Consider the following 22855-nt stretch of genomic DNA (forward strand, 5'->3'; position numbering starts at 1 on the left):
ATAAAAGCTTGTGCAGTCTATGCAGAAGAGCAGGCTTCCCACACTTGAGGACTTCGGCTGTTATCCCATCGGTACCAGGAGATTTTCCGCTGGACAGGCTGTTAATTGCTTTGCTTAGCTCCTCAGTTGTTGGTTCCATGTCGAGCTCTTCCATAACAGGTAGGTGCCCTACATGCCTGAGGACTGCATCAGAGACACTGTTGTCCCTGGCATAGAGCTCTGAGTAGTGTTCCACCCAGCGGTCCAGCTGCTTAGAGCGTTCAGCGATGGTTTCTCCCGAAGCTGATTTTAATGGGACAATTTTGCGGGATGATGGTCCAAGTGCCATTTTGATCCCATCGAACATGAGTCTGATGTTACCTGTGTCAGCAGCTGCTTGAATATTGCTGCAGAGCTGTAGCCAATAGTCATTGGCACAACGTCTAGCGGCTTGTTGGAGTTTCCCCCTAGAAGATCGGAGGGTCTGTAGGGTTTTGGTGTTTGGAGTGTGCTTGTAATTTGTGAGTGCGATGCGTTTTTCTTCAAGGATTGGTGCCAATGATGTTAAATTGGCATTGAACCAGTCATTTGGCTTTCCCTGCTTTTTGCCAAAGACCGACAGGGCCGTGCTGTGTATGGCATCCCTCAAGCCATCCCAGTACCGCTGAGCGGAGCTGGACAGGGGTGGGCCGTGGAGGGAGACTTCTAAGGCACGAAGGAAGGCTGTAGCTTTGGTTGGGTCGGTTGCTTTGCTGCTGTCGATGCGTGGGGCTCCCTTTGATTTGGATCTGTGAAGGTTTTTTGCCTGTAGCTTGACTCTACAGAGTACAAGTGGTTTGCGTCGCAGACTGCACTGTGGAGACTGCGTGTTTGAAGGATGCCTCTGAGCTCAGAAGTGCGTGTTATGATCAGGTCTAACTGGTGCCAGTGACCTGAGCGTGGATGTCTCCAAGAGACTTTGTGAATGGGTTTGGTCTGGAAGTATGTGTTGGTGATGCAGAGGTGGTGATATGTGCAGAACTCCAGAAGTCGCTGCCCATTTTCATTCAGCTTACCGATGCCATGGTGTCCCAAACAGGATGGCCAGGAGTCACGATCGGCTCAGACTCTAGCATTAAAGTCACCAAGTAGGTAGAGCTGTTCACGGCTGGGAATGTTTTAAAGAGTCGCTTCGAGTTCATCATAAAACCTTTCTTTTATTTCCTGGGGGGGAGCTAAGTGTTGGAGCGTACACACTCACTAGGTGGACAGATCCCATGGATGTATTGAGGCAGAGAGCCAGGATTCTGTCAGAGCCGCCTGTGGGTGGTACCACTGCTCCCAGGAGTGTGTTCCTGACAGCGAACCCTACTCCGTGTTCCCTTGTTTCCTCAGTGGGCTTCCCCCGCCAAAAGAAGGTATAGTCCTTTTCGTTGAGTGAGCCAGATCCATGGAGTCGTGTTTCCTGGAGGGTCGAGATGTCAATTCTGAGCTTCAGGAGTTCGTTGTTTATAACTGCAGTTTTACGGACATCACTAATTTCTTGTAGGTTGTCGCTGAGCCCGGGTGTCATAGTCCTGACATTCCAGCACCCCAGGCGTAGTGCTGGAATCTTCGGTAATTTTCTTGTGTTGCTTGGTGCGTGAATTTACAGCCCACTTGTTAGGATAGATCCCTGAGTACCAAGCACCCAATGAAGCAGGCAGGCTGTGGCGGGAAAGCACCTTATTGGCTGGGGGCTGCCCAGCTTGAGGAGGCCGGTAGCTCTCCAATGAGACCGAACATCTCTCCCACCGTCGGAGGTAGCCCCTGGCACCCATACTCTACGCCAGTGCTTCTCAATTATTTTCTGTTACGCCCCCCCATAGCAAGAAGAAAACTATTCGCGCCCCCCCCCCCCCCCCACCGTGACTATCCTAACTTGTCTTGTAAGTCGTAAAATGTTGCACTGTCGCAAACGTCACAGAAGTAACAATGAGAGCGCCACTACCCCCTGCTGTGAAGATGCCAATTACACTTTATTCTAGTACTGCCAAAAAAAAAGCCTGTTCCCCAGGGTCACACGCGCCCCCCCAGGTATTGCCCCTTGGGGGGCGCGCCCCACTATTTGAGAAGCACTGCTCTACGCCAATAAGAAAGGGCTTATAACCGGTAACTGCTAACCTCCCGTGTTGTGTCTCCGCTGGTTAGTGGAGCTGAAGTTTCCTCTCCAGGGTGCAAGAAGCCTGGGCAAGTTTTATGGAAGCCTTCCTGTTGTCATCCAAAGGAACGGTGAATCGATACATTTGGCATCAGGTTGGCTGAAGGAGTTGCCAGAACAATGCTTTTTTTAAAGCATGAGTCTGCCTAACTGAGTCCGAGCCGGGTTTCCTGTCGGGGTTTGCTCCCTTAGCCTTTTCGTTCCAGACGATACCCACAAGGCAGCGGGATTGCTATTTCCCCCATAGCTGGGACAGTGGTTAGCGGGCGCCAGGACATCCACACGCCGGTGGGCCTGTACATCACGCCTAGGGGCCCACTGTTGCTCCCCCGATCGATCCCCTGCAATTTGGCCTGGAGCCGTGAGGCACCCAGTTACCATGTGTGGCCACGAGGAGGCATGCAGAAGTCTTGACGGTGGAGAGGCTATGTACCGGCTGAGGAGACTTACGCACTCGGCTCCTCTTTTCGCCCCCGGAAACAGGGGGCTAGCCGGCGGCAGTAGCTGAAAGCAGAAGGTAGCAAGCAGGAAGAAGCATGCAACATGCACTAACTACGAGCACTACTACTCCAACACCACTGCACTTCGCATCACAACGCCCTGTGTGCAAGCACACACACACGCACACAAGGCACTGTATACAAGTTACATGAAATAAAATATATCAAATAACTATAACATAAATAGTTCACCGCCACACGGCCCCAAGTACCGCCGTTGACTTCCAGGCGTGTGGTGGCGTGGACTTCCATCCCCGGAGGTGGCACTTCGAACCACGGAGGTGGAAGAGAGCTCCATAGAATAGGACCAGGCATGCGTAAAAGCCATGTCCGAGCCCCATCCATCGTCCCCGGACAGCCACCCGGCCGAGCGCCGGCCCCCGACTTCCATCCACGGAGGTAAAAGAGAGCTCCGTAGAGTAGGACCGGGCGTGCGTAAAAGCCATGTCCGAGCCCCATCCACCTTCCCCGGACAGCCACCCGGCCGAGCGCCGGCCCCCGACTTCCATCCACGGAGGTGAGAGCTCCGTAGAGTAGGACCGGGCGTGTGTAAAAGCCATAATAGTTTTTAAAACCTTCTGTGTCACTCCAAATCATTAAATCCTTCAAACTCTTCGTCCTCCGAGTCACTTACAAAAAAAGCCGCTAACGATGCCTCTAGTCATCCCGTGATCGAATTGTCCTTTATGTAAACAACCGCCGCGCCGTGCCGTGCTGCTGACGTCACTTGAAATTCAAATTACAGTAATCCCTTGCTACATCGCGGTTCGTTTATCGCGGTTTCACGTTTTGTTTTTGTTGAAAATTTGTGAAAAAATTCACATATAAGTCGCTCCTCAGTATAAGTCGCCCCCCACCCAAACTACGAAAAAAAAACGCGACTTATAGTCTGAAAAATATGGTACATCTGAGTTCCAGGCTATGTAGTAGCACTTTACTGTTTTTTCATGTCATGTACGTATGTACCAAGTCCCTCCTCAAACGTAATACGTGCCGGAATGCTTTTTTTTTTCTTGACGGAAATGGGGCACAAGACTCACTTCTGGCCATTGTTGTATGTGTGCTCCGCTTAAGCAAACTGACACCACTTGAGACAGATATCGCTTACACACCAACGTACTTTGACTATCCTCGCCATCACCCTGTCTTCACACTCGCATAACGCTCTATTTGATTAAAGCTTCATGAGAAAAAATCCATTATCTGCGAGTGCGACTGGCCTGAGCAGAGATGGATGTAATGCCTTTATACAAAAGTCATGAGCCTTCGCGCAAGGCCGGGACGGCTCTCCAACGCTAAGTGTTCCCTGTTTTTTCTTGCGCCCGCCACATCGCACTCCGTCTTCCCCGACATCCCGAAAGCCGATCTCGCCTCGTCAAACTGCGGTCGGCCACCGCCTCTTCAACCGCAGCATTCTGCGTAATGAATTGATCCCTTCGAGATGTGCCGTGCCCGCCGAATGTTGCGGCATAATGAATTGATTTGAGAGAGGTGCACGCACAGGACTCCAGAGAGATCCTCTTTCATAGCCGGATTACGGAGCCGCAGCGACCGCACAAAGCCGCCCAGATGAAAGCGACTATTTGTACTGTAATATTTATAACCCCAGCAGCCGGCGCTTTGTCCTGACATTGCCGCAGCTTAACGTACAATTATGTGTGTTACAATTAAAGTCTCAGCTGGATCCTTGGCAAATAATTATGTTGTCGGGAAATCTGTCAAAACATTGATATACAAGGTGGGGTGCTTACAACAAATTGCCGGGACCTTCCCTCATGATTGCCTTACAAGTGAGATTACATTTCCTCCTCGGAGTAGAGGAACCACAGCGGCGGCTTTCAGGGGCAAAGATGGCCCTGAAAATGGCAGATCTTATTTCCCCCGCCGACCTCCAGGGCACGTTGCGTTGCATGGACACATGGGCTTGTGTTTGCCCTCGCCGCTCTTTCTTTTTCTCGCTCTCTACAACCATGAGTGTTCCCTTCGCACCAGTATCAAGACAGCCATGCTCAAGGAGCGGAGGGAATTGCAAACCTAACAATGCCCATGTGTGCTTTCCCCCAAAGTAATTTGAGAATCTCAGTCTTGGCTATTGTGAGTTCCAGGGTCCGGAGAGTTAGTGTCAGTCTACGTGGCTCGCCGTACAAGCAAGATTTGATGCAACCTTCCTTCCTTCCTTTCTCCTTTCCTTCTTTCCTTCCTTCTTCTGCAGCAGCAGTAAACATTACAAAATGACCACAAAATCAATCATTACTCATCTGCGGAATGAACAGCTAAAATCTCTAATCCTCCAAATTTGGATTTGCACTGCTGATCCAAGTACCCATTTCTGTTTTTATGACTGGATTCGAGAGCAGAACACATGAAACAACCCACGTGGATGCCGAAATGGCACACAGTTTTATCATTTAAATGTGTTTCTAAGGTATGACGTCCCTTCCAAAGCGGTGGGGGGAAAAAAGGGCTGACTGTCAACCCACATAGGATGTTGTTTGTATGTTATACGTTGATTTGCTACACTGGCACATTTTGAATCTGTGCGGGGTACAGCGATATGTCGAGGCCATCATTTCATTTTGGAAGGAATAGTGCGGGTCATAGATTCTTTTGACCCAAACTGAGATTAAAAGATACACCTGCACAATTGAGAAAGAGAATCAATGTAATGGCGTTCAAAATGGTCGTTTGAATTAAATATGTTAATATGTAAGAGAGGAGGTGCAGGCTGTTAATAAGCCCCTCTAATTTGCCATCGGAATCCCAATTATTGAAATTGCTCCGTCTGGAGTGGATTCAAAGGAAGGAATCAACGCAGCAGCCTTTGCAATTCCACACGGCGTCCTTTATTTCCCTGGGTGCCGCTGTCTTATAATGGCGCCTCTAATCGACTAACAGCACACATGGAGGACTTTTGGGGGTTGCAAGATAACCACGCTGATCATTGTCTTTTGTGTTGAGAGATGCCAAAATGCAAATGAAACACACCCCTGCAGGACTTTTTTTTTTTTCAATAAGATGAGAGAATTCCTCAATGCAAATTTTTCAAATCATTCCGATGTTTAAAAGGAGTCATCCACCAGTGTATGATTGGTTAATTCTGTCTGAAATTCTTTGAGTTGGTAAAACAAAGACACTTAGTATGTGAGATTTGTTCTGTTTATTTCAGCATCATTTTAACCGGTTGCCTACCATTAGCATGTAGTGTGGACGTGCATGCCTACATGAGTGCAGCTCGACGGCAAGCCAACATTCATCTTGGCTGCTGAAGGCTTTGCACACCATCTGCCAGCCAGTGTTTGTATTCGAATCGTAGGAGAGGGTGTGACCCCGCTGCCATACTGCTGTTGGAGTGCAGGTGTTGCTGCTGTCGTTCCAACACTGGAAAAGATGTGAGAGTGAGACATCTTCGCGAAATAGCAAAACCGATTATATGATTTTTGGATTATCTAGATTGACGCAGCAAATCTCTTACTGTGTACATTTGGGATCTAATTCTAGCCAGGCAAATCATGGGCCTACTTGTACAGTAACTTTAGTATATTAGTTTCTTGATCGCAGATAGTAAATAAAACAAAGCTGAACCTCTGAGCAAGCAAAAGTGTGTCTCACTCTTGTATCAAAACTCATATTGTGTTTTTGGAATTAATATTGTTCAAGATGGAGTAGTGATGCACGTTAGGTTCATGAAAGATGCAAAATTACCCATAGGTGTTCCCTGTGATTGATTGGCGAGCAGTCCAACCCCACTTGTCTTGCCAAAAGCCAGCTGGGGTATCCTCCAGCTCATCCGTGATCCTAATGAGGACCCGCACGATAAAAAATGGAGTAGAACAACCCAACTTCACACAGCATTGTGTTATGGTGACATTATCTACGCTTCAGCTGCTGTTTGGGTTTGTTCAGTTGCATGTGAAGAATACAAAGAAGCGTCTAAGCGGATGTTCATCGGTGCCAGGGTTTTTCTCTAAAATGCCGGAGCGGGTAATAAACTTTGGCTCAGCATCTTTTTGGTGACATGACCGAGCTAAAAACGGCGTCGTTGGACGCTTGAGTGAGAGCAGGCAAAGCGGTTAGCTACGTCCTTGTGTCCACAGAGGCTCCTGGAATTATTCCCTTGCTTTCTTTCACTCATCTCTGATGAAATTTCAGCATGGCCAGGTGTTTTTTTTTTCTTTTTTTTCCTGTCCGTCTGTCTTTCACTGTCTGTTCTGCATCCCGCACACATCCATACTGAGCTTGACAGCACGCGAGAATAAGGGAAGACGAAAAGGCCAATCCTTTAACTTAAAGTGAGTGCAGAAAATCCCTTTGCGGTGCACATGTGCGCCGCCATATGCAGCTACAGTACGTGCAGCGTAACGTTTTATACCCGTGCACGTATACTTCATCATGCTCTGTTTCACGGCCCATCCATCACACGTTGATGTGATAACGTGGCCTGTCATCCCCGAGAATCGCCCCGCCCTCCCCGGTCCAAAAGATCACGGCCCGTTAAGCCCCCCTTAACATCTTCCACATGTTGCTGCACACAAATGTCGTGTTCTGCTCCATAAAGCAGAGCGAGACGCACCCTCCTAGTCGCACGTTATCCCCGCACCATCTTTTACATCTCGGGTTGCAAGAGCACATCCTTTTACACGTCATCACTCATCTTGTTTGCTGAAGAGGCTTCACGTAAGGACGAACCCCAGACCCCCCACCCCCACCCGGATCCTATCCTGGACGCCCTTCTGGTGCCAAGAATTAGGATGCCTGATAACATCGGACAGTCTGGTTGGTGTTTGCGAAAGGGAGAATAACAAAGTGACAAGTCAGAGAAGTGATGGTTCAGCTTGGCGAAGCCTGGACGGGTCATCATGACAACTATTCTATTCCATATGCGCATCTGCAACACAGCCGGGATTTAGTCCAAAAATCCCCGTTTACTCTCTCAGAGGTCCGGGACTCCGGTCTGGTTGAAGAATTCATGCCTCCCTGTCGACTCGGAGACGCTGATTGATAAAGCATGTGTTTGGATCAAAGATAGGGAGCAACGGTTAAGATGGAAAGCCTCTTGAGTAAAACCGAGTGTACAAGGCGCCAATTGCGAATCCCCCCCCCCCCCCCCTTCCTTCCTGACTATTTAATAATCAGTGACAATTTATTAGTTGTGCAACGTCTTGGCGGTAACAGTTGATGACCCTTGATCGGATGGATTCCTGATGTCTCAGCAATTTGGCCAGCCCAAAAGTGATCTCATCTAACCAAAACTAAATTACAACTTGGAGTTCCTAAACCTTGAGCTTTTTCGTCCTACTTGGGCTTTAGCAAGGGGATGTACATTCAACACAAAAGCATGTGACTGCTTATCCAGGCATATTTCATGGGCTGGTTACTGATTTCAAGATTTAAAAACTAGTTAAATTTTTCAACGGAACTATGAGCTGTTTTTTCCCATATTCCCGGACTTGGCAGTTTTAAAATGCCCTTTACCGCTACCCAAACTGAACTGCAGTACACAATATGACCATCGGGTTCGTATTTCAATGGTTTCGTTTATCCTTCAATATGTATCTATACATTGTGAGATTCTCTACGCACCAGATTGTCTTGGTCCAATCTGGCTGTCTTTCTGGACCTTACCGCAACACTTCTATTCGTCATAAAAGCCACACCGCCAATACGTTTTGACTCTTTGTTCACTTTGAGTTTATTTTTTGTCGGGGTGTCTCTTGACAGAGTTTTCATAGTCTTCTCAGTGCTGAGGTCCAGATGGGCTGGAGACAGACTCTCCAGCCGCCAACTCGGGGCCGTTCCGAATTGTACGCCATAGAAACTTCAAGCCAGCTCATCACATTTCCCTTCACACGTTTCTAATCTGATATATTCCTTGTTTTCTGTACTTTGGTCAATATATTTTTCACATTCCAGATGTCAGATGCTGTTGCAGGACCTCAACTGTACTTTATGGCTACTATATTAAATCAACAACACATTCGATCAAAGTCATCAAAGGCCCAATTGTCAAACATATAAAATAAATAATTAAGTACATATTCTTTTTCCTCAACAATCGTCTCAAAAAACAGCCAGGTCAGCAATCATAAATGTTAAATTTGTTCTGTATTTTCAATCACGAATCCTTTTGTGGGCAGCATCAAACTTGACCGAATTCCCTCTTTTTCTGCCTCTTCAGATTCAAGCTTGTTTTGAAGACATCTGTTCAACACAGTCATCAATTGTCTTATTGTTTTGCAATCGCAAATATTCTCACACACTGCTGCTTTGTGTCAGCTGCACTCATTTTCCTGTGGTTGAGCAAGATGAGCGCACTTGATGCTAAACAGGACAACAAGCTTGGCTCCAGTGACCTGATTTAATTGTGGAAGTGTGTTTTCAGGGGCAGACGGTGGCGGCGCTGGTGATTGGTGTTGAGGGGGGCGGTGCGATGGTTTTCCATCGCTACGGGGGACAGCTTGGCTTTATAAATGCATTACTTACCGGATTTTCTGGCTGTTAAAACTTTTTCACTTCCCTTTGGCCCACTGCAAAGCAAATAAATTACTGCCTCTAATGAGGCCACATCGTTCTTCAGTGGAATTCGCAAGCTATCAGGGAGAAGTTGCGCATCCACACTGCTCTCCATTCTTATATCCCGTGTAAAAAAGCGGGTTCATCCAGAGGATACGTTGATAGATGAAAGGCGTAGCATCAATTGCTAGGCTAATCCTTATCTATTCAGTCCTCTTATTCCTACCAGGACATTGTAGTAGAATTTTTGGGGGGTGCTCCCCCTCTATGTTGAGGTCTCTTCGCTGTCATTGCAACCATTTTCCCACAGTTTATTCTGTAAAGCCCTTTCGAATCTTCTGGTGAAGCTGAAGAAGTTGAACCAATTCCTGTACATCTCAAAGCTTCTAAAGTAGGGCAATACAGGGATTTTGCCATAGTGTATGAAAGCGGACGTTACGCAAATTGACTTTTTAATCGCGTTAATATGAAGTCTGGACTGTTTTCCCTACCATGAAGTGAAATTACACAGCCAGAAATTACATCTGCCCATTTTGACATCCTTGCTAGTATTCTATCAAAGCAAAACGCTCGCTCACTCGCCTGATCCCCTTTAAAAGAAGTGATTTTAGAAAGACAAGCAATAAAAAAGTGGCGCTTAATGCTTGATCAATTAGGCATTTTAACTACGGGATTTTACAGACATGTTATGACATCTGGGAACTGTGGAAAAAAAAAATCAGGAGATGTGCTTCAGGTCAGGAACCAACCAGGTTTGACAAAACATCATTTATAAAACTCTTCAGGGCAAATTTCCCCCACTGAAGCCGGGGAAATACTCACTTCCTGCCGAGACCAGTGTTCTTGATTAGCGCAAGGCTGAATCGTCTCTACTGAGAGTTTCATTGCTTCGGTCTGTGTACATTCAGCCGTGCCTCGACACACACCAGAACCCCTCCTCAAAAAGAACATATCTTCTCTGCAACTCCGAGAGCTGCCTGGAATACATTAGTCGTGGTTATTAATGAGATTGTTTTGATGCCTCCTTCCTCTTGTCTTGGATTTTTTTGCCCCCCTCTCAAGTGATGATGGCTTAAGTTAACAAAAAAAAAAACTGCCAGCTCGGAGGGAAACAGAATGTGCAAAGACAGAGAAGAGTCCTTAAAGATCACCCGTCACCTCCCCCCCGACCGAACAGCGAAGCGCTCAGTAGCTCTCCAGACATAATTTGACTCCGTGGAGGTTTGGATTGTAAAAGTGGTAGAAGGGAAAAAACAGCTCACAGAAGACAGGAGGTACTCATTAAAGCATGTGAAGAATGTTTGCACACATCTGTAATGACACGACAGGAGAGTACAGACAAGTTTGAGCTTTTAACATAAAAGGCTACGCTACTTCATTTGTGTTCACCGCAATCTGTGGGCACCAACCATGTACATGGAAAAAAAATAAAAGTCGGCCCTCTACGATGGTCCAAACCTACCTACCAGAGGTGCAGTGAAGTAGCACAGGGCATACTCAGACATGGCCGTACTTTACTGTTTTCAGTTTTCAGTTGATAGTTTGAGTTGTACGTATGTGCTATATGTATTTAACTTACCAATTTTTACTGTGATTTGGATTTTGCCATAATTAGGTTAGTGATTGACTGATCCGGCTGCATCCACGAATGGGCGGTTGCATCTTAGGAATTTTAAAAATATCGCACCGCAAGTGAACACATACAACTCACGAATATTCTCCATCATGTCCACTAATAACCAAGGCCACCTTAGCTCCTCCTCGATATGTAAAGCTTGTCTCGGTGGAGACTTCAAAATACATTTTTTGAAACTGGACTACTTTCCTATTTAGACTTTGGCAGTATCTTATGGCACAAAAACCTCAAATAGGTCAGATTTTCAGCTAAAACGAATTTTAAAATAGTGAACAGCAAATATGCTTACTGTACCCTGCTTTACAGAAAACTATGACTTTGACTCAAAGCAGAATGTGACATTTAGATGACAAGGGACATCTGCCTCTGGAGCAACCCTCTGCGGAGAAGACATTTTACAAGGCGCGTGCTCCTAAAATAAGCCTTCTTAACCTCCAGCATAGCCCGTGCGCCGATGTCAGCCTGGATATATCTGCCTTGCGACCTTCTTACTAAATATAGTGCCTTGCTATCGATTTTGGAGACGCGGTACGTTTGGAGTGCAACGCAGACATCGATGACCTATTTTCGACAGATTGCTGGTAATTGCGGGGCTCCTCGTACACTCTTTTGTCTCGGGAGCTGCGGGAGTAGCAGATGTGTGTGCACTGAGCAGACACAAACCAGCTCAGTCTTTACGGGGCAAGAGTCTGTCATGTATTTAAAGACGGGCTCTCCACAACACGTTATGTTCCACAAGCAAACGCTTTCATGAAATTTTCATGACGAGCTTGCATGGGAGTGCGATTCTCCCAGTTGTGAGATTAATGGGATCACTCCGTAGTCCAGTGATTAGCAACGGCTCATTCACAGTATCGTACCTCGCTTCTAATAGAGGGCAGCGAGAGGGAAAACATGCCAGAAAAAAGCTTGGCAAAAAGCAGGTTTAATTCCATCTGTGCGTATGCGATGCCAGCAGGCAGGCCGACTTCCTACCAGTGAGTGACTAGCTATGATTCCACTCATGCCTTTAACTAATGTTGTTATCCGTCAGCATAGGTCACTGTTGTGTTACCTAGGAAATGTGCAATCCAAGAATTATGTCATGTTGCCTTAGCAAATAAGTCACTTTTGTAAAGTGCAACAAAGCATATTGAAAAGGAAACTTGAGTCTCACACAGAGCACAGACCTCCGCCAAGAATGGAAAATCCCAAATTGAATGAACATTTTCAAGTGTTCCTGGTATGTACTTTCTTGAAAGGAAGTATTGATAACCAAAACAAAAACTCATCAATTCATGTTTTGTGTTCTTTAGATAGATATATGGTGCTAAAACCAGAGTAAATAACAAAGCGGTTAATTCTTGGTTTTGTTTACAGTGCCAACATCGTTGAACCAATGATCAGTTCCCAAATTCATTGTAAAAAAGCAATTAATCTACTAATCAATTACAATGCCAAATTGTTTGACTATTGTGACTAGTCATTCACCCACAGAAACACAGCCAAATTCCTAGCATTCCTACTTAAAAGAAACATCCCATTTCCGATCCGTCCAAGTAACAGGCACAATTCAGCTTTTGTAATTTCGGCTCGTCTGTCGCCTGTGCGCCTCTGCTGATACGGGTTCTTGTGCAGATAGTGTGGCCCCCGCTCTTGGGCTACTACTAAGCGCCGGTTAATTGAGCCTGTCCAAGCAGAACCTGTTAGTGTGCTGATAAGAAGGTATTTGACCTCATTGGAACCTCCAGGTGCTGCGGGATACTTTGCAGTGCCCGATGAAGCATAAGGCGGCCAGCATCTCCATTGGCGATTGCCTTATTTGAGTTCAGTGCAACTAACATCTTAATGTTGACGTCATTAGGAAAGCATTTGGGGAGCAGATTCTTTGTATCATGCAAATTAGATGAGACACAACATCTCTGATACGCGTTATGATTTATTGACGTCATTTTCGGAAAGTCCCATCTGCAGCTGCAAATAGGACTTTGATCTGTTAAATTGAACCGTTTAAAGTTACACAAGTACAAAAAACACAAATAAATGAAGATTTTTTTTGTTGTAGTTCTGTTCCTATGGCAGCAATGTAACCTGAATTTAGGTTTAGTGCTGTTGTTGTCGTGTTAGAAAAGGTCCCATCTGGAGCTTAAAATTCTAATAAATGTCTTAAATGCATTTTTAATGTCAGGTTAAATTGGCCCATTTTACAGGAACAGAGATGCAAGTTTAATTTAGTTTTTTTGGTGTGAATTTTATTGTACTTGATTTAATTGGTGTCACTTTAGCGTATGATTAGTTCAAACTCATGGGACATACAAGTTTTGGTTACATCGCCACAGGAGGACTACAATTGTCATAAACCAAAGACGTACAATGCAAAATTTCCTTTTTTTTTCATATTTGCAGGAAACATTTAGTAGTTTGGAATAATGCATCTGATGTCTTAGATCGAATTAATCCACGAAGATTATTTTTGTTCCGGGGAAATGGGACATAACAGGAGGGTTAATGAAATGCGTCTATCTCAGCAGAAATATCTACCTTGCAGTTTCTCTTCTAAACCTTCCTATTGTCTTTTCTTGCTGTCTATGCCAGACCTGATCGAACGTACTTTATTACTCTCCATGTGAGAGTCTTGAACTCTCACACATTCCCGAAAGCCCACATCTATTTCGGTATTCCGGCCACGTTCAAGCATGTGTCGAGAATTTTTGCACGTGACATTTCCATCCAAAGCCTGCCAATGGATGGGGATTTGAGTCTTGAGTCGTACTGACGTGACCACCTCCCTCCCCCCTTACACACCCTCCCGTAGCCTTCCTGCCGTAATCCCTCTGCCTCCAGAAACCCAAAACTAATCTTCCGCAGCCTCATCATCACATTGCGAGCTTCTGCAAGCGCTTACATTTCGCCAGCGACTGCTGTTTTAACTTCGATGCATATTTACGTCCGTAAACAAACTGAATAGTTCCTTGGAGCAAATTGCAGGTTCACCGTAAGCCTAAGAGACGTTCTTTTAGTGATTTATGCAGCAGTCTTTCTGAATAAAGTACAGAGTAGCTAGCCTTTAGAAGCTTGCACTATATTTTTACAATAAGCCTGTTTGTGGAAATGTCGGATGTGTCATACTGGAATTGGTCAAGTCATGCCAAGGGAGAAGACGAGTTATGACTCGTGTTTAAAGAAATGTATTTTGCCTGTTTTTATACACAATTTCCAAGTATCTCAATAACATGTTTGACACCCTTTTTTTCCCAGTATGGGAACAAGAATTATAAAGGACTTTACGCACTATATTTTTTGTCTTCCTGAAATGATCCTGGTTTAAGGAATTGCCCGTGTCTGATGCCAGTAAGTGACTGTATACCCCGCCTTAAAGGCGAGTCTGCCTTTTTGTTACCATGAACTGGAAACGGTTGATGGATGGCCAGGTACACCCAACGTTTTGTATACAATCCAGTTTACAATTAATTGTCCCCTTTATATGTTCCTTCACCATACTTAAAAAAGACTATAATCTTTTCTTTTGGGCATAAATCATCTCAGACACCAATAAAGTGGATCAAGGGCCTATGGGTGTACCCGCAACAGCAGCAGAAGCAGCACCACAGTTGCCAAGGACACAGAGGGTTTGCCCATCCTTCCCCCCCGGCTTTCTTCTCTGTAGTGTGAGCTGGGTACTTAAATGCACTGACCTCCTGGGTCTGGGCTGAACAGCCTCCATTGATTTGGACAAATGAGAGGGAGAGCGGACAGCCAAGGCCTTCCTGTTTGAGGGTTAAGGATGTAGTGGAAGGTGGCGGATGAATAGCCGAGGGATGCTGTGTTTTAGATGACTTAATGACACATTTAAAGGCTAATTAGCCCATCTCTACACTCGCTACGCAATTTCAGAGGCCAGCACCTCGCTACGACAGCCACAATTGAGCTACTTAATGTGTACCGCCTCTTAATAGTACCCATTAAAGGCTTTCAATGAATCACCTTGGAACAATAGCTGCAGATATAACGTTGCAGGGAAGCGGCGGCGGACGGGTTTTAACGTGCGAGGCGTGTCTCGTTTCTTTTTCTATTTCCTTCGTCAGATTGCATTCAAACACAAATCCTGTATTGGGCTGTTTTGCTCATGTCATTTCAGTGCTTGAATACTTGATGAGGTGATGACTTATGCATTTAGCACATGTGGGTCACGGGAGCTACATCATATACATGAGCAGCTGGTTCAGTTTCACCTACAGTAGTTACTGTATGTTTTCTGTAGCCGCCATCATGGCTGTTTATAAAACATGCAGATGCTTCTAGTATGGTATCCATTAGGTTTTCTTTAACCTGAAAATTGATAATGACTATTTTGTGTGTTTACTTGACACCCACATGTTGTACATTGTAGATTGCTGATAAATATTTTTGGATGTTTTATACAGAGAACTGGGAGAAATGTGCAGGGTAAAGAAATCGCAGAAAAATCGGAAAATATCCTAGAACTAAATTTTCGGGCACGGCACCTGGAGGGTCCAAGCATTATTATTTCCAAACTCTAGCTCTCTAGCCCAGGGGTCGGGAACCTTTTTGACTAAGAGAGCCATGAAAGCAAAGAATTTGGAAATGTATTTCAGTGAGAGGCATATAATATATTTTAAAAGTGAATTCAACTAAATGTCAGTATAATAAGCCTCTGAATTTATTCTTTTAAATAATGTTATAACACTCACCATTACAGAACAGTTCTTGCCGACAGAGGCATGTCTTGTATCCGTTTGATTATCTTTTTTTTTTCAAAGATCATCAAAAAGTTCATTTTAGCATACTCGCCATCAGTGAATGGTTTTCCGTTCCTCACTATTGCTAAAGAACCAGCAGCTAGCCGAATTATAGTCACCTTGCCGGGTCCATACGCGGAGTTGCTGCTGGCTAGCTTGCACGCTGCTCGGAAGCTCTTGGCACGCTTTCTTTCTGCTGTCTCCCACCGGGTATTTTGATGCAAAGGTAGCGTGGGGCGTGTCAAAGTGCCGCTTTACATTCGACCGTTTGAACGATGTAATTTTGTCATTGCAAATTAGACACACCGCAGAACCCGCTCTCTCCACAAAGGTGAATTCTTCGGTCCATTCGTCCTGAAATGTACGATACTCATCGTCTTTTTTTCTTTTCGCCATCTTCTTCGTCAAAGGGTTAGCTTTGAGCTAATGACCGAACAGACGCCGTCTCAGACTGATTCAAAAGGGGGCGTTTACCTGTTTTACCCAGCAACGGCAAACGTAGGCCAGTATCATCCAATCAAAAGAATGGACAATTGCTCCTGCAGCCCTGAACAGGACATGCGCAGTGAAAAATCGATAGATTAAAACAAGTGAGAATATTTTGTTTTATCTGCGAGCCATATGCAATCATCAAAAGAGCCACATCTGGCTCGCGAGCCATAGGTTCCCGACCCCTGCTCTAGCCCATTCATTAATCCATCCATCCATTTTACAGACTTTATATGCTTGTGGTTGCAGGTGAGCTGAAGCCTATCCCAACTAGGTGAGAAGCAGGTTACATCCCGGATTGATTGCAAAACAACAATCCACACTCACGTTCACACCTATGGACTATTTCGAGTCTTCAATGAACCTCACATGTCTGTTTCTGGAATGTGGGAGTATACCCGCGCATATATGGTAGGGCAAGTGTTGAGATTCTAACCCGAAACCTGTGCCACCATATTATGAGTGCTTAACCACTTGAGTCACGCATTGATGCATCATGAAGCCATTTCCTACCGAAGTAAAGTAGCTAATGAGGGAGAAGGTAATACCGTCAGTTGATGTTGATCCTGGGCTTACACCCCTCTCGTGTGTTGGTGGGTTAAGTGACAGAATTCTGCACCAGCTGCTCCTTGCCACGATGGCCCCCCAACACCCCTCCATCAGTAACCCGTAATACGCCCATAAAGACTAAAGAAAGGCTTCTTCATCCACCGCCCTTCGTTTTCCCCGAGACGGCCCCTTTCTTGTCGCCACCGAGTGAACAGCACGTTATAAAGCCTTTATACCACCTGTCCGTCAGCTCGTCTGCACCTCAGGGAGTCTCAGTCACGAAGCCGGGGGCTGCCTTTGTTTGGATTGGACTCTGTGAAGAGAACCAGCCACCCCACCACCAACCACATTAGACTCCCTCTATTACAAATACAGACAATTCAATAGTACAGAATAGTGGCTACTAACCCATAGAGGGAAGACTGGAATCAGCAGGAAAGTGTTTTTTAGATTTATTACTGGTCGTGAGACCATTAAGTGAAATCTGTCTCTCCTAGTCGTCCTGCACCATTGTGGAACTACCTGTATTAGCAGTAAAGTTACATTGCAGTGCAGATAAATTTGATGGAGTCAAGAGAGCACCAATGACTTTGCAAGTGTGCCAAATTTATAAACTGCTCTATGAGGGATTTTAGCGAAACAGAAGCCGGAAAAATTTGGGGCTTACCCGTACCATGATTAGGTTTGATGGTACGTGGAGCCTAGCTTGCTGACTTTAGGGGAAAAAGTGAATGAGGTAATCCTTTTCGACTGAGTTTCCTCTCACGCTACACAGACAAAAGGGAAAGTTTACGGTTTCAGAAGTCAACATCAGAATAAAAAAGCAAAGTGTGTGAACGGAATAAGGCATAAAACACAGAGTACGACAGAATCATTCCTGGAAAAATAATATATTATGCGGCCCAAATAATTTCCAATAGAATTTTTTTTTTTGGGTGGGGGGAAGGTGAATTGCAGGTAAGACACCCTAATAAATAAAATAAATGTGTTCGTGTCAGTGCACCTTTGGGGGACGATCAAAATTTTCCATGTAGTCAAGCAGGCGGAGTCTTGAATTCTTTTCTATGCCTCAACAATGTCTTCTGACATTTGATCCTGCCTAAGTTTCCTCATTTAACCTTTTTCTCTTCTTCAACTGGAAACAGTATACATCCTCTTGGGCGTGTCATAAATGAGAGGGTGTCATTTTCCCCAACATCATCCGACACAATGGCGTGCGCTTGTTGTGACACGACAGTGAAAGTGCCGTATCTCCGGTTTCTGACACGGGCGTTGGAGGCCTTGAGGTTAAGTGAGAGCTGACTGTTGACTCCAAACTGTGATCACTCTGGCCTACTTCCAGATGTGAAAGTGGGGCAAGTGGTTTTGGTGAAGCCCCTTGACTAAATAAAGACAAGTGGGAACGAGCTCTTCTCAAAAGATGGTCGCAAGATGCTTGAAGACAAGTGGAATCAAAGCGGCTGAAAGATCTCCAGAATTGGAGGAAGCTGATTGGTCAGGAAGAGGCAAAAAAAAAAAGGATGGACTTTGGACTGAAAACCAAACGGAACGCGTGACATAGAAACAACTGCGCTCGCTCGCATCAACCTCTTGACCAGACAAAAGACTTCAATACTTGACAAAAGCAGACAATTGTGGTTACATCATCTTTCCCAAAGGTCAGTGAACCATGAGTGGTGCAATAAATAAAGCGATGAAATGAATCTGCACTCCAAAGTACCTCTGTGGCTGACCAATCCCTTCTGCAACAGAAATATTGGAGTGATCCATTTTTAACAAAACTCAAATGTATCTTACCTAACTATTGGCTCTATTTATCTATAAACCAGCCAGACTTTCAATCTTAATGCAACGTAATGCCAACTGGCTCCCGCACAACGAGAATCAGGCGTTTTTTCAACACTTCTCATACAGCTCAAGTGTCTGTCAAGTGTGACAGTCCAATTGTAACTTTTGTTTTTGAAAGGTTGAAGGCCAACTGTACAAGAATTCTGATACAGAAATTTGGCAAAAGACATTATGCAAGGGATTCAGTAGAGTAATTTTTATCTATTATTTAATCCCCAACTGTCTCATAAGAGGAGTTTGAGTGACTTCATTAGCAGTATGCAGGCTCGTTAGCTGACCAGGTTACTGCGCCGTATTTTCAAATTATGCACCATTATGTGACATTTGTCCTGTGTCACTAATGATCCGTCATTTAACATAATGAAATATGCCAGGATGTGGAGCTAGGAGGCTGGCCGATTTAAATGGAGACAAATGACCACAAGGGGGACTTACCTCGGCCATCTGCGAAGCCCACCCACTCGTACCCCACTTGAGCCTACCATGACATCCTTCGGACCTGTCATTTATCACCCTGCAAGAAGCGACCCATTATCCAACTTACCCCCCCCCTGCAAAGTCTCGAGTCTTGTTGGTTTTCCAACCCCATGTACCTATGTTGGCTCACCTGGTCTGTCATTTTGCCATCCCCCATTTGTCTCTCCCCTCTCCCTTGGCCAGTGGGAGCAGAAGGAGTTCTGTAAAAATTCCAGATGTTATTGCAGCGCCGTATGAATGGCTCCACTGATACTCGCCTTTCATCTCGCTTTCCTCTCTATTGACAGATGGTAGTTATCACACAGTATGGAAATACGACCACCCCCCCCCCCCCCCACCACCACCACCACCGCAACCACCCAACCCTTCCCTCTGTGGTACTGAAGCTCTGTTGAACATTACGAGAGCTTTGCGGCCACATTGGAATGATTCACTTATGAAGTATCAAGAGGCTACGGTTATGAAAGTGGAACAAACGGGATGTATGATTAAATGAGTTAATTGACAGTTCAATGTCTTCTCAAGTACAGTATAATAACCTTCGGTGTTTATACAATGCAAAGAAAATAGCTTATCTACTACATTGTGGTAGTTTTATCATTCTTGAAGAAATACATATATTTTATCAGGTGTGCCCATTAGTGGTGTGCAGGTGCCCATGTGCACTGAAAATATGAACTCATTCTGTTTTTAAGCAGAGTACGAGAACTTTAAATTGGGCTGCAAAATACGTCTAGTCACTGTAATGTAGCCCACAGCAAAATGTTAAGCTGCAAACTGCCTGCCAGTGCCATCTCCACTGCTGTAATTCATTGCCAAAGTTAAGCCGATAATGGAAAAATAAGCCCGGAAGCTGAGAAATAATTTTCCACCTGTTATTTATTGCGTGACCAACATTTCCTTAAGAGGCCCTCCATTACATTACTATGTCCTTGTAAATATCAGTCTTGGAGATGGTGGAGGCTTGGGTTGAGACCGAAAATTATCCTTTGGGCAGTGAGGAGGTGGGTATGTTTTTTTTTTTTTTTAAGCTTATCACGGATGAACATATGGTAAATGTTTATTTTCAGCATTGAGCAAAGGATTGAGGTCTCCAGTAGTTTTAGTATTCATTTTGATTTTCAGAGTGGAGTAAAGTTTTGCAAAACTTCTGAAAATATACAAAAAAATAACTCGAGCTCTGCGCAGTTATAAATGGGTGCTCACAAAGATAAAAACTGTCTTTCTGGTATTTAATGCGACCCATCCTAATAGTATGCGGTGGTCTACATTTGGGAGCAATTGACAAAATCTCAAGGGAAGATTCATCTTTGAAAATGGAAAAATAAATCATTCTCAACCAGGCATTTGCACAAATCAAGGAAATGTTTGATGCAGTCGATGTGTTGTTGTGTGGCAAAGAAAGCTTTACTCGAACATCATACATTTTGTCCTTTAAAATTGCTTTTTTTTTTTTCATGACGCGAGTGGTCCTTTGCGGCCAGCTCAGTAGCACTGACGAGAAACTATGGCCCACTCCATCGTTTGTGTCGCCCATGCATTCTCTAAATGGCCCATAGGTGTTTCCAGTGGCCTCTCGTCTTCCCAGCAGTTATTCCACCAACACTTTTATATGAGACAACAAAGCCCCAAGGTTGAGCACTGCCCACTGTAGCGGCAGTCGCGGCGGCGGTCTGGGAAATACCCTCCGTCCTTGTAAACACACAGACATACACACACAACACACACACACACGTTTCGTGACAGTGGCCGTTTTCACTTCTTTCAGCGGTTTCTGTTTTTGCCGCATTCACAAATGCTCCCACCTCTGATCCATGTGCCCTTCAGCTTTTTCTTTCACACCCTGAACAAAACAATCACACAAACACACACACATGCCCATTAAGGGAAGGACACATGATCGTGACAATCTTTTTTAAAGTGGTTAGAGACGTGGAAAGCTGTGTAGGGGTGTATGAGGCCAAATGAGGCATTGTGGAGTGTAGAAATAGCATGCGGCCTTGGGCTTTGTGAAGTGCCAATTGTTAACATCTGACATGAAATCTTAAATTGTGAGAAGTCCCACACATGTTGAGGAACAAATGGGCAAGCGTGTGCATCAGCTTTGGCGCCGCAAATCCCGATTGGCGGAAACATTGTTGTGTTGTGCTGTGTTGGAGAGAAGTACGAGTCTCATCTTGTGTGGGCTCTTTCACTTGGTTAAGAGAAAACATTAAAAGTGTAGGTAAAAATGTAACACATTTACATGAATTCATCTGAGAACAAATGATTTGCCTTATTATGTGTTTGTAGTCTCGTTATACGCATACACGGTCCAGCTGCAGGTCTCATCTCCACCCTGTCATAAATCTCCCTATGTGTGAGGTTGAGATCCAAGAAACCTTTGAAACAAAAATGGGAGCAAATTAGCTGCTGTAAAATGTGATTTGCACCCTGACTCACAGTCTAGTTTCCATGCGGTAAGTCTCGTTTGGAAAAAAAAATACAACAAAATCAACACAAAATGAAAGCGCAATGTAAAGTGGTAAAGCACGGACGGGCTGAAGTAACTGGAGACGTTCCGATTCAAATGAGGAGATATTTTAAGAATCAAACAAGGTTTTCACTACAAAGAATGGAACAATTTGAGGAGCAGTACGTTCCTTAAAAGCTCATTTGCTCTGTTTTTGTTGTTGTTGTTGTTGCTGTGAGGTCTGACAGCACGTCTGCTCCACAAAATCAATCCACGTTCATGACTATCTTTAGTTTTATGAGGGGAAGTTATAACAAAAAGGGCCAGCTGTCACGGGTGACTATTTATACCCATAATTAATTCAAATCTGGTTCTAAAAGTTGGATGAGACATCCGTCGTGCGGGACATCAAATGCCGCCACGTTCTGGGAGAATTAAAGATGTGATCTAAGCATAGCCTTGCTTACATCTGACGTTAGACAACTCTCTTCAAATCTATCATCTGGACGCCGAGGGGGAAATTCCCCTTACACCCTCCAGGCAGATGACAGAGAGGTGTGCTGAGACGTAAAACACATGTCCTCTTTAAGTGGATTTGATTAGTCAGGATTTCGTTATTTGGAAGATTCCAAAGCAACACACACAAATGATCTGCTGTGCCCATTTGAACTCAGCTGCTAGCCAATACAGCAGCATAAAAACGGTCTCAGTGTGAGTCGTCACTTGGATGTTGTAAACATGGATGAATCTTGCAAAATTAAGGTATGAAACCAGGATTGGGATTCCAAGTTAGGCTTTCAAATTAGTGATAGACACAACAAACAAATGATTTCAACAAGTGAATGGAGAAGAGGCTTGGCAAAGCTACAAAGAAAGTGTCTTGGGTTTTTACACACGGCGGGGAACTATTCATCACTCGGCGGCAGCCCGAGCAGCTTGTGACCGTTTGAATATAAAAAATCCCCGCAGTAGTAAAGGCCTCATGGAGTTTTATACTTTTTAATCCTTGCATTCTTTTCATTTGTGGCGTTTGTCACAGTTGCAGCACATCCATCATCAACTGTGCCCACATATGCTGAATTCCCAAACATAGACATTCCCGACCTCTCCCCGCTCTCCTCTTTGTTCCCACCGATGGACCCTCGACACACGCCCCCCGACCCTCTCCCCTTCAACACGTCTTTACACGGCTTCTTTCAAAGTCGGTTTGATGGCAATTCCCCCGCGAAGTGGCTTGGCTCGGAACGGTCGACTGGCACCGAGAGTGTTCACGCTTCGGGTTTCACTCGGCGCGTAACGAGAGAGAGAAAGAGAGAGCTCGGGCATCAATCATGGCAGAAAGCAAACATGTCAAAGCTACTTAGACGCAATGACAAGTGATGATGACTTCATGTGGATAGAAAATATTTGTGATAAGCAAAGCACATGTTGCCTTGAAATGCTGGCAAGGTCTACACTTAGAAAATACTACACTGTTAGCATAGCATAAATCTCTGA

General features: G+C 44.9%; 1 protein-coding gene and 1 long non-coding RNA gene across 5 annotated transcripts in view; one reads left to right on the forward strand and one right to left on the reverse strand.

Annotated features, from left to right (window-relative positions):
* ephb2b (eph receptor B2b) overlaps positions 1 to 22855 on the forward strand; it is a 103354-nt gene that overhangs the window by 58041 nt on the left and 22458 nt on the right. The window lies entirely within an intron of this gene.
* LOC133162358 (uncharacterized) lies at positions 5815 to 7703 on the reverse strand. The gene is made up of 3 exons (XR_009716209.1): positions 7229 to 7703; positions 6361 to 6453; positions 5815 to 6036 (listed from the first exon to the last, which is right to left on the reverse strand). It is a non-coding gene; the product is annotated as an uncharacterized LOC133162358 (long non-coding RNA).

This window comes from Syngnathus typhle, linkage group LG11, assembly GCF_033458585.1.
Source record: "Syngnathus typhle isolate RoL2023-S1 ecotype Sweden linkage group LG11, RoL_Styp_1.0, whole genome shotgun sequence".
Classification (NCBI taxonomy): Eukaryota; Metazoa; Chordata; class Actinopteri; order Syngnathiformes; family Syngnathidae; genus Syngnathus; species Syngnathus typhle.